Here is an 18,742-nt window from a genome sequence, read left to right as displayed (position 1 = left end):
CGCCAGTCATTTTTTACTTGGGTTGAATGGTGGCCCCCAAAAAGGTACATCCATGTCCAAATCCCTGGAACCTGTGAATGTGACCTTACTTGGAAAAAAAAAAGTCTTTGCAGATGTAATTGGGTTATGGATATTGAGATGACACCATGCTGGATTGCTTGGATGGCCCTAAATCCAATGATAAGTGTCCTCAGGTGAGACAGGCACAGAGGAGGAGATGATGTGTAGATGGAGGCAGAGGTTGAGGGGAAGGGGCCGCAAGCCGGGGAGTGCCTGAAGCCACCAAAAGCTGGAAGAGGCAGGGAGGTGTTCTCCCCTTGAGACTCCAGAGGGCGTGCAGGCCTGCTGACCAATTGATTCCGGACCTCTGGCCTCCAGAATGGCAAGAGAATAAATTCTGTTGTTTTCAACCACCCAGGGTGCAGTCATTTGTTATGACACCCACAGAAACCTAAGACAGAATCCAATAGTACACTTTCTATACCTGTATTTAACACCTACTAGGATTTGTTGTAATTTTACATGACTGTTGCCCCACTCATTGGACTTTGAGCCCAGGGTCAAGGCCTTGGTTTACTTGTATACCTAGGATGCCAGCCCCTGGTAGGTTATGAATAAACCTTGTTGAATTAAAATAACAGTTCTGGGGAGCCTGGGTGGCTCAGCAGGTTAAGCATCTGACTTTGGCTCAGGTCATGATCTTGTGGTTTGTGAGTTCAAGCCCCAGATCGGGCTCTGTGCTGACAACTCAGAACTTGGAGCCTGCTTCAATCTGAAGATTTTGTGTCTCTGCCCCTCCCTCTCCCTCTCTCAAAATAAATAAACGTTAAAAAAATTTTTTTAATAACACTTCTGAGGCACCTGAGAGGCTCAGTAGGTTAAGCATCCAACTTCAGCTCAGGTCATGCATGATCTCCCGGTTTGTGAGTTCGAGCCCCATGTCGGGCTCTGTGCTGACAGCTCCTAGCCTGGAGCCTGCTAAGGATTCTGTGTCCTCCTCTCTCTCTGCCTGTCCCCCGTTCATCCTCTGTCTCTCTCTGTCTCAAAAATAAACATTAAAAAAATTTTTTTTAATTTAAAAATACAAACAATAACAATTCCATCGGATCCTCTTTTCCATTTGCAGAGCTTCTTCAATGACCTGGAGACATGCCAGGGGGTGGCAAAATCCACCTCATAGTTATTCCCAGACTTCAGTTGTACTTGAAGTGATGTTTTTTTCTCCTTGGAGGGAAGTCGAGTGATTTAACCGGCAAGTAATTTTAATCACGATTTTTATCGCGAAACCATCAGGGATTGATTGGGGAGCGGAACACATGAATTTGTATCCGTTCTGGGGTACAAGACAAGACTGTAAGGAAACGGACATAGGGTACCGTCTCTGGATCGTGCCTCCAGAGCTCGTGGAGGGCTCGTTCTCTCTGTGTCCAGGAATGCTGGAGACGCCCAAGGTCCACGCCGTTACCCAGGCCTGTGCTGCTGCTCTCCAGCCGTGTAGAGCTCTCACGGTTCCGAGCACCCTCTCATGCCCTCATCACTTTGCATATGCCGTTTCCTCTGCCTGGATCTTTCTTTCCTCCTGTTGTCCACCAGATACCCATCCTCAAAGACCCCCTTCCCATGCCATGTGCTCTGTGAGGTCCTCTCTCATCCCCAGGCAGGGGCGGCCCCTCGAGAACCGCTGTGAGGACGGTCTGCTCATCTGTCTCCCACTCTGGCGGAGTCTCTCAGGGGCAGACGATGTGTTCTCATCCACCTCCTCACCCTGCTTCGTCTTTCTTCATGGCACATTCTGCCTGAAATGACAGTGTATAACTATTTGTTCCTAAGTCTTGTTTCGTCCCCATGGAATGTGAGTTCCGTTGGCAAAACACACACACACACACACACACACACACACACACACAACACACACACACACACAAAAAACCACACAAAAAAAAACCCCGTTTTGTTTTGGCTTTTTAAACTGCTGATTCTCATGTGCTTAGCATCAAACCGGCCCATAGTATATGGATTCCTTTCCTATAGCTCCCATAACAAATTTAGTGTCTAAATAGTACAAATGCATATCATCTTACAGTTCTGGGGGTCAGAAGTCCAAAATGGGTTTCATCGGGTGGAAGTCATAGCTTTGGCAGGGCTTCGTTCTTTTCTGGAGACTAGGGGAGAATCTATTTCCTTACCTTTTCTGGCTTCTAGAGACCACCCACATTCCTTGGCTCATGGCCCCCTTCCTCCATCTTCAAAGCCAGCAATATTACATCTCTCTGGTCTTTCTTCCATAGCCACATCTCCCCGTAACAGAGCCTGGAAAGTCCAATTTTAGGGACTCATGGGACTAGGTTAGACCCACCTGGATGATCTCCCTGTCTCAATGTCCTAAGTCATATTTGCAAAGTCCCTTTTGCCATGTAAGGTAACACACTCACAGTTTCTAGAGATTAGGATAATGACAGTTTGGGGGCCATTGTTCCATCTATCACAGTAGGCTCCTGATAGGATGGCCAGGCAATGCTGCCTATAGCAAGGATCCATATTAGTTCATTTCTCCTAAACAAATCTTCCCCAGATGTTTCTAATCTTGATGCTGCACGAAATGTCACTAACAGGTTAAATCTGGAGATTGTAAAACATCTTAAAAGTCCGTGAATTGGGGCGCCTGGGTGACTCAGTCGGCTAAGCGTCCAACTTCAGCTCAGGTCACGGTCTCGCGGTCCGTGAGTTCGAGCCCCATGTCGGGCTCTGGGCTGATGGCTCAGAGCCTGGAGCCTGCTTCCGATTCTGTGTCTCCCTCTCTCTCTGCCCCTCCCTCGTTCAGGCTCTGTCTCTCTCTGTCTCAAAAATAAATAAACGTTAAAAAAATTTTTTTAAAAAGTCTGTGAAAAGGTGCTTTTTTCTGAGAGGAAAGAGGTCCTTGAAATCTTTTGATGCAAGAAAAAGCTCTAGAAGGAACTCATCTATCTGCCTGAGATCTTCCCTACCTTTATTCCATGTTACCTAATCTGCATTAACAGGACAGACCCATTGTTCCAGGAAGGCTGGTCGGGAACAAGAGATGTCTGAGATTTGTGGGATTCATTCCAAGGCTCTCCAAATCCCCTTCATGCTGTCATTAGAATTGTCTTCCAGAACCACGGTTTAGACTTTGCACTTCCTCAAAAACTCCTATGGTTTTACTGTTTTCAGATTCGATTCTAAAGTCCTTAGCATCCAGGATATTTCTTGGTTGGGTCTTAAGCTCCTTATCTCATGTAATCATCACAACTGTTCTATGATGTAAATATGATTATTATGTCCATTTTACAGATGGGAAAACTGAGACTAGGTTCATAACTTGCCTGAGGTTCCACAGCAGATAAAGGATACTGCCAAGTTTGTACCCATGCACCTGACCCTAGGGCCTGGCACGCAGGCCCTGTGAAATCCGACCTGCCCAGTCTATCAGTCATTGCCGGAGGAATGATAGACTCAGTAGCCTGACCCCCTGCTTGGGTAGGGGTCAAGTTAGTGCCAGACCACAGGGTGTGAGTCAGGGGAAAGCAAAGCAGGAGAGAGACTAGGCCTTTGCCAGAAGATATGTCTGTTCAAATCCAGAGTTGTGTCACTAGCCTGGGAGGCAGAAAGGCAGCCCAGTTGGAGGGTCGAAAACCAGACAGCAGGCCCACAACAGGGTGACACCCAGGGGGACTCTGCAGCCTGCAGCCCGACTAGGAAAGACTCAGGTCAGCTTGATTTGCATGCTGCTGACCCATTTTCATATCTTAAAATAAGAAACATTGAGTATAAGCTTCCGCGATTATATTTACCAAGTCAGAGCAGAGTGAGGCCCAGGTCTGTAAAGCTGAGGTTTATCTGTCCCCCTTGGTCTTTTAAGGCACCCTCCCTTCCCTTCTCCCAGTGTCTGGGCCTCTCACCTTCTCTTCTTCTTAGGACCAGATCCCAGAGAGTGATCCGCCTGAAGCTGGAGAGATGGACACGTTACTGCTGAGGTCTTGAAGGCATCAATTCCGCCACTGCCTGCTCCCGCTTCTGAGCCACTTAGGAAGCGGACCCTGGAAGCAGGCAGGTGGGGCGCACAGGTCACCCGGGATGGAGTGAGTCAGAGCTTGGGGCTCAGACATTTGGCCACAGTCTGTGATAATGCTTCACTCTGGACTTGAGCCCCTTCACCTAGCCCCAGGCATGGGGGGTGGCCAAATGTCCCCCCTCCAGGTGCAGAGCCTGCCCTGGGGATATGGAAGTAAGAGAACAAAATGCACCCTATCGCTCACTCAGCTAGCAAATGAGAACAGAGTGAGAGGGCCAAGCAGATGGGGCTCAGTTCCTGTTCCCCATTTCACCAGAAGAAAGTTACTGAAGCCAGAAGAGCTCTCCAGGGGGGTCTCTGTAGAAGCAAAAGAGGGAGACGTACTCCACTAACAGTCATCTCTACACACGCACACACAGACGCATGCATGCATGTGCACACATGCACACACAGATGCATACACATGTGCACACACAGGTGCATACATGCATGCGCACACACGCACACACAGATGCATGCGTGCATGTACACAGATGCACACAGGCATGTACACAGATGCACACACAGATGCATGTACACACAGGCACACACTGGTGCATGTATGCATGTGTGCACACGCAGATGCATGCGTGTATACATGCATGTGCACACATACACACACGTACACACATGCACACACAGATGCATGTACACACAGGCACACACTGATGCATGCATGTGTGCACATGCAGATGCATGCGTGTATACATGCATGTGCACACATGCACACACACGTACACACATGCACACACAGATGCATGCGTGAATACACACACAGAGACACATGCAGACATGTGCAGACACGCACACAGATGCACACATGTACACACACAGACACATGCATGCATGTGTGTGCGTGTGCGCGCGCACACACACACACACACACCTTGGATTGATGGTCAAAGCCATGGGTCAAAAGAATAAGTCAGAAAGATGGTATTTCAGATTTCACTAAGGAGTAAGAAAGATGGTATTTTGTAGGCAGAGTGGCCTTCCCAGCACCCCCCCTCCCCGAATAGGTCAGAGCATACATGATCCAAAAGTACAGTGGAGATTGTAGAGGAGAGGTCGCTGCCTCCTGTGCAGGGCAGGCCCCTCCCCTTGCCCTGGAGCCCATCCCGTACACCCCACTCTGCTCCTTCCCCGTCTCTCCTGACTCTTCCCTGTCAACAGGCAAGGCCGCTCCCATCTTAAATCATAAACAAACGACAACCCTTCTGGGTTCTTCATTCCCTCTAGCTGCCACCTGATCTTCTTTCTTCCAGGTCAAGCTTCTTGCAGAAGTTTACTAAGCAGCATTCATAATGTCTGCTTCAAAAAAGGAGACCAGAAAAGGCTCCGTGCAGTAGGATGCCCCCGAGAAGGAAGAGGGGGAAGAGTATTTGCCCAGAATGAAGAAGGGGCAGCCAGCAGAGAGGGAGCAGCAGGAGCAGAGACGTGGAGGCAGGGAAGTCCAGCAAGCGTGTGGGAATCGTGAATGCAGGTGGATAGCAGAAGGGTGTAGAAAGAGAAGTCGTGGCAAGGCAAGAAAGGTAGAAAAGGGCCAGATCACAGAAGGCCTTGAATGCCGAGCTAGAATTGCTACGTTTGGGCTTTACAGCTGTTGAGGCTTCATTTGGACAAATGACAGGTCCTGACCAGCTCCGTTCTCTCAGAGGATTGATTTGGAATAAAAGATGGTTTGGAAAAGGAAGAGACTGTCAAGGGAAAACTGGCAAGAAGGCACAAAATAAAAACTACCGGAAGACAGTGGTCCAAATTAAGTAATGCTCTCTAGGATTCGTTCCACAAAGTTCTCAGGCCTCGCACATGAAGCTGTCATGTGGATTTGCACTCAAATTAGACACGCACGGGTTTTTGGGTAAGCATATTCATGTGTTTTTACAGATAGTAACGTTTATAGCTGTTAAATAATTCATGCTGGCATTGTTTTCCCTCTTGTGCTCTTAAAAAAGATGCTGTTTACTGCACAAGCGCTGGCAGAAAGAAGTCAGCTACCCGCTTTGCCATCCTTTTTACAACCTTGCTGTGCCACGTGGGGGGTGCCAGGCACCTCTCTGAAAATGTTCTCTTCAGTGGAATACATGCTAAGCTTTTTCAAAACCAGATCAAGGGCTTAGCCCTTTTTGTTTTTATTAGAGTTTTTATGATTTTTTTAAACATCTCTTTATTTTTGAGAGACAGAGAGAAATAGAGCACAAGCAGGGGAGGAGCAGAGAGAGAGGGAGACACAGAATCCAAAGCAGGCTCCAGGCTCCGCGCTGCCAGCACAGACCCCAACACGGGGCTTGAGCCCATGGACCACGAGATCATGACCCAAGCCAAAAGTCGGCCACTCAACCAACTGAGCCACCCGGGTGCCCCTAGAGTTTTTATTTTAATTTAAAAGTTTTTCATTTGATTAAAACCCATCTTGGTGAAATAGGTTCAGCATGGGTTTCAGCAGGTCTGTCTCTCACCCCTCCTCTAGGATGCCTCTGTCTTTATGTGCAACCAGCCCCGACCAGGGGGAGGCAACCTACCGCTTTCCTCACCGCTGAGCGATGACCCAGAGCCTCCAGTGCAAGGCTTTCCGGTCAAGATGACTCTAGCCCTTCCCTTCATTAACAGCCTCACAGAGCCCACGCTACCTGTCAGCTTTAAATCTGTTTGGACAGGAAAGCTTATAACCATGCTCTGCTATTTTTAGGAGGTGCTAGCATTGACTCAGTCTTTCTGCTGGCTGGCAACCCTCTGCTCTCTCCTTCCTGCGCTGTCACTTCTTGGGGCGGTGAGCACGTCTCCCGTCTCCCTGCCTGGCTCAGCTTCGGCCCGCGCCCCCTTCTCACACTTTCCTAGGGCAGGGGCACGTCTCTCAGGGGCCACATTTCCTTGCTTCTCAACAACAGCTGCTCCACAAGTCACAGACGCTAACCTGGATGGAGCTGGAGACTGCATCTTGTTCGTAATTTTGTATGAATGTAGCCGTAAGCGGGAGTTAGGTGGTCTGTTTTTTGTTTTTTGTTTTAATGAAGTCTAAGTTCAAATACACCTTTAAACAAAAATAATTTGGGGCGCCTGGGTGGCTCAGTTGCTTAAGCGTCCACCTCTTGATTTCGGCTCAGGTCATGATCTCCCGGTTCATGGGATCCAGCCCCACGTGGGGCTCTGCACTGACAGTGCAGAGTCTGCTTGGGATTCTCTCTCCCTCTCTCTCTGCCCCTCCCCCACGTGCTCACACACACACACACACACACACACACACACACTCTCTCTCTCTCTCTCTCTCTGTCTAAATATAAATAAATAAACATTGTCTGGGGTGCCTGGGTGGCTCAGTTGGTTGGGCGACCAACTTCGGCTCAGGTCATGATCTTGCAGTTTGTGAGTTCAAGCCCCGCGTCGGGCTCTGTGCTGACAGCTCAGAGCCTGGAGCCTGCTTCCGATTCTGTGTCTCCCCCTCTCTCTGCCCCTCCCCTGCTCATGCTCTGCGTCTCTCTGTCTCTCAATAATAAATAAATGTTAAAAAAATTTTTTTAATAAATAAACATTGTTTAAAAATAATAATTTACAGGGGCACCTGGGTGACTGAGTTGGTTAAGCGTCTGCTTCAGCTCAGATCATGATCTCGCAGTTCGTGGGTTCAAGCCCCTTGTTGGACTCTATGGACAGCTCAGAGCCTGGAGCCTACTTCAGATTCTGTCTCCCTCTCTCTGCCCCTCCCCCGCTCATGCTTTCTTTCTCTTCTCTCAAAAATAAATAAACATTAAAAAAAGTTTTTTAAATAATAATACAGTTGACCCTTGAGTAACATGGTTCTGAACTTCATGGGTCCACTTACAAATGGACTTTTGTGAATATATACAGAACAGTATTGTAAATGTACTTTCTTTCTCTCCTTTATGATTTTCTTGAAAGCATTTTCTTTTCTCTGGTTTACTTTACTATAAGAATACAGCATTAATACAAATAACATAAAATATGTGTTAATCAAACCTTTATGTTATCGCTAAGGCTTCTGGTCAAAAGGAGGCTGTGAGTAGCTAACTTTGGGGGGAGTCAAAAATCATACTCAGATTTTTAACGGTGTGGAGGTTGGTGTTCCTAACCCCCCATGCTGTTCAAAGGTCAGCTGCACATTTAAATAGCTTTAGAGAGAAAGATGTGAAGGATTTAGATGTTAGCTATAAGTTGAAACTTATTGTTCATTATATTTTTATCCCAGAGTATAGCAGAGTGACTGGCATAGAAAAGACACTAAATAAATGCTTGGAGAAAGGAATGCTTAGGAATAAATGAATAAATTCAAAGGTGTTAAAAGCTTGGTGATTTATCCCTCTCAAGGGTAAAATTTGTAGTTTTATGCAGAAATTGTCTTTAATACACTGAAAATGATGGTGTTCTCAGATATCTCTCCCAGGGTGGGGCCAGCAACATTTTTGGCAGTTGGGTTAGATGATAGTTGTTGGGGTGATTTCTGTCTTTTTTTTAAATGTTTTTTTTAAACGTTTATTTACTTTTGAGACACAGAGAGAGACAGAGCATGAACGGGGGAGGAGCAGAGAGAGAGGGAGACACAGAATCGGAAGCAGGCTCCAGGCTCTGAGCCATCAGCCCAGAGAGCCCGACGCGGGGCTTGAACTCACGGACTGCGAGATCGCGAGATCGTGACCTGAGCTGAAGTCAGACACTTAACCGACTGAGCTACCTAGGCGCCCCAAGGGGTGATTTCTCTCTTAATAATCCCAAACTCAATTCAAAATGGCTTAAATGGTAGAGAAATGTATTACTTTTATAACAAGTTTTTGTATAGGACCTCTACCCACTCTTTGGACAGAACAGGTTTAAGGTTAGTTATTCAATGGCTCAATACCATCTTTAAGGTTCATGTGACTTTCCATCTTCTGCCCTGCCACCCTTAGCATATCAGCTTTGCCATCATTAAGGTAACATTCCCCATGGCTGCAAGATGGCACCACAGTCCGGCATCATTTGTAGATATGACATTGTACTATACAAGAAGAGGAACAGTTTTCTCCTATGCCTTTCTTTTTGGGAGTACAAAATTCTTCCCCAAATCTCCCCAGAAGAATGCCCATTATGTCCTTTGACCAAGGCAGGGTCACATGCCCACTTCCAAACCAATCACTGGCAATAGAAATGATACCATTGTGGACAGTTTCAATCACTCATGATTTACCACTGAGCCACACAGTGAGGGACACGTACCTGGATAACATTAGGAATCTGCCAGCAAGGAAGAAGGATGAATGGTGATTGGGTAGGCCATCGACAGTGTCGGTTTTGGTGCCTCTCAAAGGCCAGGCCTGGTTCCTGGCAAAGCCAACTCTCTTATCAATTTTGTGAAGAACTTCCACAAACTAGGGAAACACTTAGACAAATTTCATCAAGAAAACTACACCAAGATTTGATTGGTTAATGAGCAACATATTTGGGTGCTAAGGGCACCCACACTCTTTTATTTTCTTACTCTCACTTGGGCCTCCTTTTAAATCAACATTCAGGGGCGCCTGGGTGGCTCAGTCGGTTGAAGCATCCGACTTCAGCTCAGGTCACGATCTCACAGTCTGTGAGTTCGAGCCCCGCGTCGGGCTCTGGGCTGATGGCTCAGAGCCTGGAGCCTGCTTCCGATTCTGTGTCTCCTTCTCTCTCTGCCCCTCCCCCATTCAAGCTCTGTCTCTCTCTGTCTCAAAAATAAATAAAAACGTTAAAAAAAAAAGAAAAAATTTAAAAAAATAAAATAAATCAACATTCAATTGTATTCTGTAACTTGTTTCATAATCTGTTGGGAATTGTGTGGTTGAAGGATCTACAACCTATTCTACAGTACAGCAACATAGGTCACTCATTCATTCATTCATCAAATACTTATTATGCTTTTATTAGGCACTTAAGACACAAAGATAGAAAAGATAAAGTCCTCATCTGCCAAGAAGTAATACATTGAGGACACCTTGCCCTGCTAAGGAGAAAATCTACTAAATGTACCTGAGGAGCAGAGGTGAGTCTAGAAAAAAATTCAGAGACGGAGGCATTTGAGCTGGATATAAAAGTTCACTAAGAGTTTGCCAGGCAAAGAGGAGAGGGGAAAGGAATATGTGCCTTAGTCAGCCCAGGCTGCTAGAACAAAATACCACAGATCTGGGACCTACACAACACACGCTTATTTCTCAAGGTTCTGGAGGCTAGAAGTCCAAGATCAAGATCAACTAAATCTGCCAGCAGATTTAGTTCTTGGTGAGGGCTCTCTTCCTGGCTTGCAGATGGCTGCTTCCTTACTGTGTGTTCACTTGGTGGATAGAGGAAGCTCCATCCTCATGATCTCATCTAAACCTAATTACCTCCAAATACTCCCACCTCCAAATACCACCATGCTGGGGGTTAGGGCTTCAACATATGAACCCGGTGTGGGGGGGACAACATTCAGTCCATAACAGCATGTCAAGTCAACGGGATAGCAGTTACAATGGCACAAAGCCATGAACAGAACAACATATATGGAGAACACCAAGAAGTTGACCTTGCCTAGAGCACACGGGAGGGTAAAGAGACAGAAGCTAGAAGGAGGCTGGATTATACCAGGCCAGGGCCGTGCGGTGTTGTGGAGAATGGCAAGGGCTCTGAAGTCAGGCCCCGGGCTGAACACAGGTGCCACTCTTGGAGTAGCTCAATGATTGTATTAGTTTCCCATGGCCACCATTGCACATTTTACAAACTGGGAGGGAGGCCTAAAACAGCAGAAATTGATTCTCTCACACTTCTAAAGACCAAAAGTCCAAAATCAAGTCCAAATCAGTAAGGTTGGTTCCCTCTGGAGGCTCTGAGGGAGAATCCATTTCTGCCCCTCCCCTGGCTCCTGGTAGCTGCCCGCAACCACCGGCCGTCCTCAGCTTGCCGCTAACTCCAGTCTCTGCCTCAGTCTTCACATGGCCTCCTCTTCCCTGCGTGTCTGTCTCTTTCCCCTTCTCTTGTAAGGATTCTTAATGGGTTTAGGGCCCACCCTCATGCAGACTGATCTCATCTCAAGATCCTTACCCTAATGACATACGAAAAGATTCTATTCTAAATAAAGTCATATTCTCAGGTTCTGAATGGACATATCTTTGGAGGGACCATAAGGCAATAATACACTATGGTATTAGATAATGTACTTAACTGTTTTGAGCACATTTCCTTATCCATAATATGGGGATAAAATCTTTATCCTAAAAAGTCATTGTGAGACTGAAATAAAATGCTTTTAGGGGCGCCTGAGTGGCTCAGTCGGTTAAGTGTCCAACTTTGGCTCAGGTTATGATCTCACAGTTTGTGAGTCTGAGCCCTGCATAGGGCTCTGTGCTGACAGCTCAGAGCCTGGAGCCTGCTTCAGATTCTGTGTCTCCCTCTCTCTCAGGCCTTCCCCTGCTCACACTCTGTCTCTGTCTCTGTCTCTCTCTCAAATATAAACACTTAAAAAATGCTTTTAAATTGCTGAGAAAGTACTTGATCTATAGTAAGTGCTCAGTAAACAGTAGGAACTCTGACTTTATCCCATGGGGCAACAGAAGGCTTGCAAGAGTAGGTGTTTGAGGAGGGAGGAAAAGAAGAGTTACTTCCCAGATCTGTTCTCTTTTTGACTGCACAGGTGCACCGAGCTAGGCTCTAAGCAATCCCTAGCTCAGTCTCTTGGGACAAAGGACGGGGCAGAGGCGGCCCGGGCTGCTGGTCCCAGATCCCACTTCCAGAATCTTTGTCCTATACATTTCCTCAGTTCCTAAAGCACCTACTTTGCAAATAGTAGGTGTTTCATCGGTCTTTCTTACAATGAATCATACACTTCAAGCTAAAAAGACTATCAAACACTTAATGCCCACTTATAAGGCTGATTGGAGGCTGCCGGTGAGTTAAGTTAGGTCTTCCTGCCTAGTAATTTAAACCATGATATAAATTCATTTGATTTCAACCAAATCCTTCCCACTAAATACATTTCACGAACCCCCATACCTTGCTGTTTTAAAAATTCTATGGCAATAATGGCAGGCATGCTCTCAGGTGCAGGGTTGAGGAACTGTGGGTCATTGGACTAATTCCATCTGGTCTTTAGGGAAAATCACAAGAAGTGAGCCACCTTCATAACTCTAATAGCAAAAACAGTGAGGTTTTAAGAGCAGATGGCACCTAGTCAACACGGGGATCATTTCATAATGTATAAAAGGATCAATTCGCTATGACATACCCCTGAAACTAATAGGATATTGTATGTCAGTGGTACTTTAGTAAAAAAAAGAAAATTGAATTAGAAAAAGTCCTTAGTGGCAATTTTGTTAAAGAGTGTAATTGGTCATAAGTACTGAGTGCCTCCTGCAAGTCACTGTGAGAAGTGCTTTGGGAGATAGGCTGTGAGATGTAATCCTGCCCCAAAGAGCTGACAATCTAGTTGAGAAGACAAGATGAAAGGGGAGGGTCTTTGCTTCAATGTGCGGGCATGCACAGAGATGCCTCTGCCCGTACATTCCCACGCTGTCTTGGAGTAAGCAGCACCAGGTTGGAGTTTGCCCATGAAAGCTCAGTGGTGTATCTTCCTAGCTTGAAATCAACCATGATGAGAGCACTTACACGACGGAAGCTGGGCAAAAGCTACAAATCAGAGTTTCCTTGCACCCCTCCCCAAGATCCAGTTTACCAGCACACCAGTAATCCCTAGGGCCAGATAGAAAAGTTCCAGGGGGCTTCCAAGGGGAAGCCTGGGAGGCTGCAATTTCCAGGGTAAGCCTGGTGTGAAGTTGCATCTGACAGGACACCAGAGTCAGAGTGGTGACGACTGAAAGGGGCCCCAGGGCCTGGGCCTCATGGCGGGGCTGGGGGGAAGGTGGCCTGGAGTTATCCACCCTCCAGGTGGGCAGGGCACAGAGGTGCTAAGAGGCCCAGGGAGCAAGGCAGAGGAGGCCAAGAGCCAGCTGGACAACCAGGAGGACGAGCACTTGGACCTCAAGTCTGGAGGCCAGGGCAGGACTGTGACGTTAGCAGCAGATGGCACACCAGGTGGGGTCTGCTAGAGCACAGCGAGGCCACTGGTGTGGGGACAGCACGAGGGCCCCACAATGCTTCCCTTGGCCAAGATGAGAAGTAAGGCACCCTTTTCCCCAAGTCTAGATCCCATCGGAGAAAGAAGGGGGTAGAAGTATGAGGAGGCAGGGGTCTTAAATTTACTGGGTTTTAATCTAGAGTTGATCATGTTTAAACCCAGAAGTGACTAACTTGCCTTAAGAGGCAAATTTTAAGTGTTCCCACCTTTGGTGGAAAATGTGACCTCAGGACCCAAGATGACTTCCATTTCATAGGAATAGAGAATGTCTTTGAACATCTGGGTCTCTGTGGACTTATTCCTAAAAGTTCCCAACACCTTTTGCCTTTGTAAAGTGAGCAGAAATCACAACCATGTGTAGCGGGAGTTTAAGGTGTTCTTTATGAAAGGAAATGAAAGGGTTCAACAATGCCTATTATTCCTAACTTTAGGAAGAGCCTAGTTCACTAACATTTTTCTAAAATCATTTTTCTTTTCCTTTTCCTTCTCTTTCTTCGGAGTGGCGGTGTTACAATAGAATTATTTACAAGAGGTCTGGGGGCCTGGAATTTATGGCCTTTGTCAAATTTCAGAGAGTAATGGTCTTTAGAAAGGACCTTAGGTGTTATTTAATGTTCTTTAGTCAACAGCCTCATATAATAACCGAGGAAAGTGCACCTCAGAAGGTGAACCTACTTGCCCAAGGCTGCTCTCTTAATTAATAGGAGAGATAAGGCTCTATCCCAGCCTTCCCATTTCAGTTCTGCCCTTTCTGTGTTATATGAGAGTGAATTCATGGATACGTGACTACATTAAGCGAATTTGAAATTCCAGTCAGACAGCACTGATTGCTATGTTAGCTCTTCAAACAAACTTTTAAGAAACTAAAAGATTTTTTCTCTTTTAGGATAAAGTTCCTACTAATGTCAAGAAGTTGGATTTAATTACAGCCCAGAGCCACCCTACTTAGAGGTTGCCACAAACAGTTTAGAGTGAGTCTCTCTCTCTCTTTTTTTTTAAGTGGTACCACATCTAGCTTTTTGTCGTTGCATTTAACTTTTTTTTTTTTTTTATGTTTTATCTTATTTTTGAGACAGAAAGGCAGAGGTGAGTGGGAGAGGGGCAGAGAGAAAAGGAGACACAGAATCTGAAGCAGGCTCCAGGCTCTGAGCTGTCAGCACAAAGTCCGACACGGGGCTTGAACCCACAAACCATGAGATCATGACCCGAGCCGAAGTTGGATGCTCAACCGACGGAGCCACCCAGGCACCCCTCATTTAACTTTTTAAATGACCAAAACAGTTTATATTCATTGAGAAAATACAAATAATATAGACAACAGGGTAGAAAGTCAAACTATCCTAACCTCATCCCCTAAAGCCCACTCCCTAAACAATCACTGTGGACAGTTTGGTGAGTAGAAACCTTCTTTCCTCCAGTGGTGCTAGTGATTCTAACACAAAAGGCCGGGACTATGGGATGGTGGGGGAGGGAAACTGCCCTTTTAGGGCTTCACAGGGTTCTAACCATGACAAGAGAATAAATAAGGGTGTGAAAATCACCTAGAAGCAAAGCCCTTAGGCTGACACGTGCTGCAAAGGATCTATCTCTCAGATTCTCAGGCTTATTTTACCCTTCAGTTGCTGACTTGGGTGGATGTCCCTTAGGACGTGATTTTCAAGCTGTTGAGAGGCATCAGAGTTTCTGCATGGGTTTATTCAAAATCTCACTGAAAAAAAAAAACTTGTTAATAAATATATCCAAATGTACTGTAGTCCTTGTTTCATTTTGTTTTGTTTTATTCTTTTTGGACTCTGGGTTTCTTTTTTTTAATGTTTATTTATTGTTGAGAGATAGAGCGCGAGCAGGGGAAGGACAGAGAGAGAGGAGAACAGAGGATCTGAAGCGGGCTCCACACTGTCAGCATAGAGCCTGATGCAGGGCTCGAACTCACGAACTGCGAGATCATCATCTGAGCTGAGTCAGATACTTAACTGACTGAGGCACCCAGGCGCCCCTATATTCCACATTTTAACACACTGTTTACTTAAGTTGCCATGCTAACTCCCTCTTGGCTTGCACACCCTCAGAAAGAAGTTTCCTTCATTCCTGTGCACACATGTAGGATATAAACTTGTGTCATTACAAGGAAAATTGTACCTTCACGGTCTTTAAAAAAATACAACCTATTTATTTCATTTAAGCAACATGGTACAAGAGGGTACAATATTACTTACGAGTGTAAAGCAGAATATTTTAAAATTTTGATCCTGAGGCTGATAGCATAGACTGGGAGCCTGGGTTCTGAAGCTGGGCAAGCAGATTTGAATAGCTTCCTGTGTGGCCTGGAGCAAGTCACTTAACCTCTCTGAGCGTCAGTTTTCTCATCTGTAAAATGGTGATCACATAATAAAACATACCGTCTTCTTAAAAGTCCTTTGGTTGTCTTTGTTACCAGCACTTCTCTGTGGCTCTCTAATATTCCCTGATATCTAATAATTTTTAGTATCTAGGATCTTTCCAACTATCCTTCCCAGGACCCCAGCCTTCTGCCTCTTCTTATCTGGCCTTTCTTTCTTCCTCTTCTTTTGGGAGCCGCAGCCCCTAGAAGTCTTGTTCATTTCTTAGGACTTGCAGCTCAGCTCTTTGCCTCGCTACACAAAGCCATGGTGCTTTCCCTTAGGTCTAAAAGGTCACCAGAGTCCCTGACCAGCCTGCCAGCTGTACAGACTGCCTGACAGCAGCTCGTAACAGTGTTTCCTGGAGGCTGATCACCCTCTTGGGTGAGGTGCTCCCCCAACCAGCGTTTGTGAGCAGGAGGGAAGGGCATGGGGATTCATCTTCTGGTGGAAACCCTGCCATCTCCCCTGGGAGGCAGAACTGCCTGATTGGTTGCTTTCATGAGGACTGATGTTAAAACTGTCAACTTACAAACTTATCCTCATAAAACATTGCTCTTAGATGTTTTATATACAGGGATCCCATGTTGGAGTTCACTAGAAATATAGGGTTCTGTCGGCAACAACAGATGTTGGCAAGGATGTGGAGAAAGAGGATCTCTTTTGCACAGCTGGTGGGAATGCAAACTGGTGCAGCCACTCTGGAAAACAGAATGGAGGTTCCACAAAAAACGAAAAATAGAACTATCCTACGACCCAGCAATTGCACTTTTAGGCATTTATCCACGGGATACAGGTGTGCTGTTTCAAAGGGACACATGCATCCCAGTGTTTATAGAAGCACTATCAACAATAGCCAAAGTATGGAAAGAGCCCAAATGTCCATCGATGGATGAATGGATAAAGAAGACGTGGTATATACAGGAGTATGACTCTGCAATCAAAAAGAATGAAATCTTGCCATTTGCAACTACGTGGATAGAACTAGAGGGTATTATGCGGCGCAAAATTAGTCAGAGAAAGACAAATATAACCTCACTCATATGAGGACTTTAAGATACAAAACAGATGAACATAAGGGAAGGAAAGCAAAATAATATAAAAACAGGGAAGGGGACAAAACAGAAGAGACTCATAAATATGGAGAACAAACTGAGGGTTCCTGGAGGGGTGGTGGGAGGGGGGATGGGCTAAATGGGCAAGGGGCATTAAGGAATCTACTCCTGAAATCATTGTTGCACTAGATGCTAACTAACTTGAATGTAAATTAAAAAATATAAGAATAAATTAAATTTTTTTAAAAAGCTACCATACCTAAAAAAAAAAAAAAAAGAAATATAGGGTTCTGTCCTTAAAAAAAAATCTGACAAACACTGACTTGGGGCTTTTCTACTTGCTCCTTTGCTACTCAGAATGGAGATAGTTTCTTTCATTTTATTTTCCTTTGGAACCACTGAGATGCCTTCTCTCTTTAGTATTTACTTTATTAACCTTTGTTTTCTCTCATACTCTGAAACTAGCCGAATGTTCACATTCCGATATCTGAGGCATGTAGGCACCTCACATCTTAATTTCTCTGGATCATAGGAGACTTTTACTTTCTCTTGCCTCGGTAAAATGCTGTCACGGGCTGCCTCTGTTGATTTTATAATGATCACTAACAACCAACTGTTTTGGATGCAGGGAGAATAATTTTCTTGAAGTCATAGCATCCTTTACAACAGTCAACTGATCAAAATTTTGACTGGATATTAGAGGTACATGTTATTTTAACTAAAACAACTTAAATTCTAGATATTTTCCCCGCAAATAAATACAACCTTATCAACTGCTTTGAAAGAATACATTAATTATAGACATAAAACATATATAAAGAACCTCCTTAAGTCTGGAACTATTTCCTCCAGTCCAATATGAAAAACTGAACGTTGTATGATAATGATTAAGTTCTCCAAAAAACCTTAATACGGCTTTAAACAACCTACATGATCTTCAGTATATAGAAGCAATCAGAAGCTGCATATCTTGAAGACTTCTGAAAAAGTGCAAACTTGCCTCTTTAGAAATAAACCTATAGCAAATAAGCCTATAGAAAAAAAAGAACCTTTCTTCAAAACTTCACACACACACACAGCACACTACAGCACTAAGCGCCGTAGCGCAGGGAGTTTTGTTGGTTCTGAGCTCAGTTATGTACTCAGTGCCTAGAACAGGGCCTGACACATAGCAGGTGCTTAATATATGCAAGGCAAGTGAATACTTTAAAATTTAAGGAAATTTAAGAAATTACAAGTGCCCCTGATAGGTAAAATTTTGCTTCTGAAACAAATTGAATAAACCTAATTTTTCTTTTAAGTTTACAACTGGCTACTATTGGTTTAAGACACAGCCAAAGGCTCCAGTTGAGAAACATCAAGTAATTGGATATATTATAATATATAAATGTTGTAATACACCTACCAAATGTACCAGTCTACAGACCATAGCTTTCTCATCCTTGCTTAGAATCCTTGAAGTCTACTATCTTCTAATATTCTTTTAGTTTCAGTTAACAGAAAGCAAACTCCAACTAGCCTAAGCAGAATGCAGTGGTTGGAGATTTGTGGGACGCATTCTGGGGTGGCATATGGGTTTGAAGGACAACCAGCCCAGGACACTTCGGGGACCAGGACTCTGTGTCTTTAAGAATGTCGGCTTTATGGGGGCGCCTGGGTGGCTCAGTCAGTTGAGCTTCAGACTCTGGCTCAGGTCCCAATCTCATGGCTTGTGGGTTCAAGCCCCACATGGGGCTCACTGCTGTCAGAGTGGAGCCTGCTTCGGATCCTCCGTCCCCCTCTCTCTCTCCCCTTCCCCTGCTTGCACTCTCTCAAAAATAAATAAAACATTTTTAAAAAGGCTGTCTGCTTCAACCTTTCAAAATTTCCTCCATGACGTTGGAATCACGGTCGCTGGCATCAGCAGGACTCCTCCTATCTTACTTTCCTCTCCTGAGAGGAAGTTTGCTTTCCTAGCTCCAATTAGAACTGAGAGAAGGATGCCAGTCGGTTCAGCTGGGGTGACATTCCCATCCCATGGACTGGCTAGGGAGCAAGGGTGGTTCACTGGAGAATCTGGTGGCTCCCCTTGCGAGCACGCTAGCAGTATGTAGGGTAGAGCAGTTCCCCCCAAACAGTGGCGGCCATTCTCAGGTGAGAGCATACATTGTTCACAATGAAAATTACAGCTCTCGTT

The 18,742-nt window shown here is 45.3% G+C and overlaps 1 protein-coding gene across 2 annotated transcripts in view; it reads right to left on the bottom strand.

The window, feature by feature from the left end:
• Positions 1-1,172: 1,172 nt before the first annotated feature.
• DNAJC27 (DnaJ heat shock protein family (Hsp40) member C27) overlaps positions 1,173-18,742 on the bottom strand; it is a 52,229-nt gene continuing 34,659 nt past the window's right edge. Inside the window, exon 8 of one of the 2 annotated variants that reach the window (XM_042982361.1) lies at positions 1,173-1,796. The gene's annotated coding sequence lies outside the window, so the exon portion shown is untranslated. Of the gene's footprint in view, positions 1,797-15,279; positions 15,501-18,742 lie in introns of those variants that run through there. The other variant, XM_042982360.1, reaches the window with a different exon arrangement.

The sequence above is a fragment of the Panthera tigris genome, chromosome A3 (genome assembly GCF_018350195.1).
Source record: "Panthera tigris isolate Pti1 chromosome A3, P.tigris_Pti1_mat1.1, whole genome shotgun sequence".
Lineage (NCBI taxonomy): Eukaryota > Metazoa > Chordata > Mammalia > Carnivora > Felidae > Panthera > Panthera tigris.
This window is presented reverse-complemented; position numbering and strand designations above follow the sequence as displayed.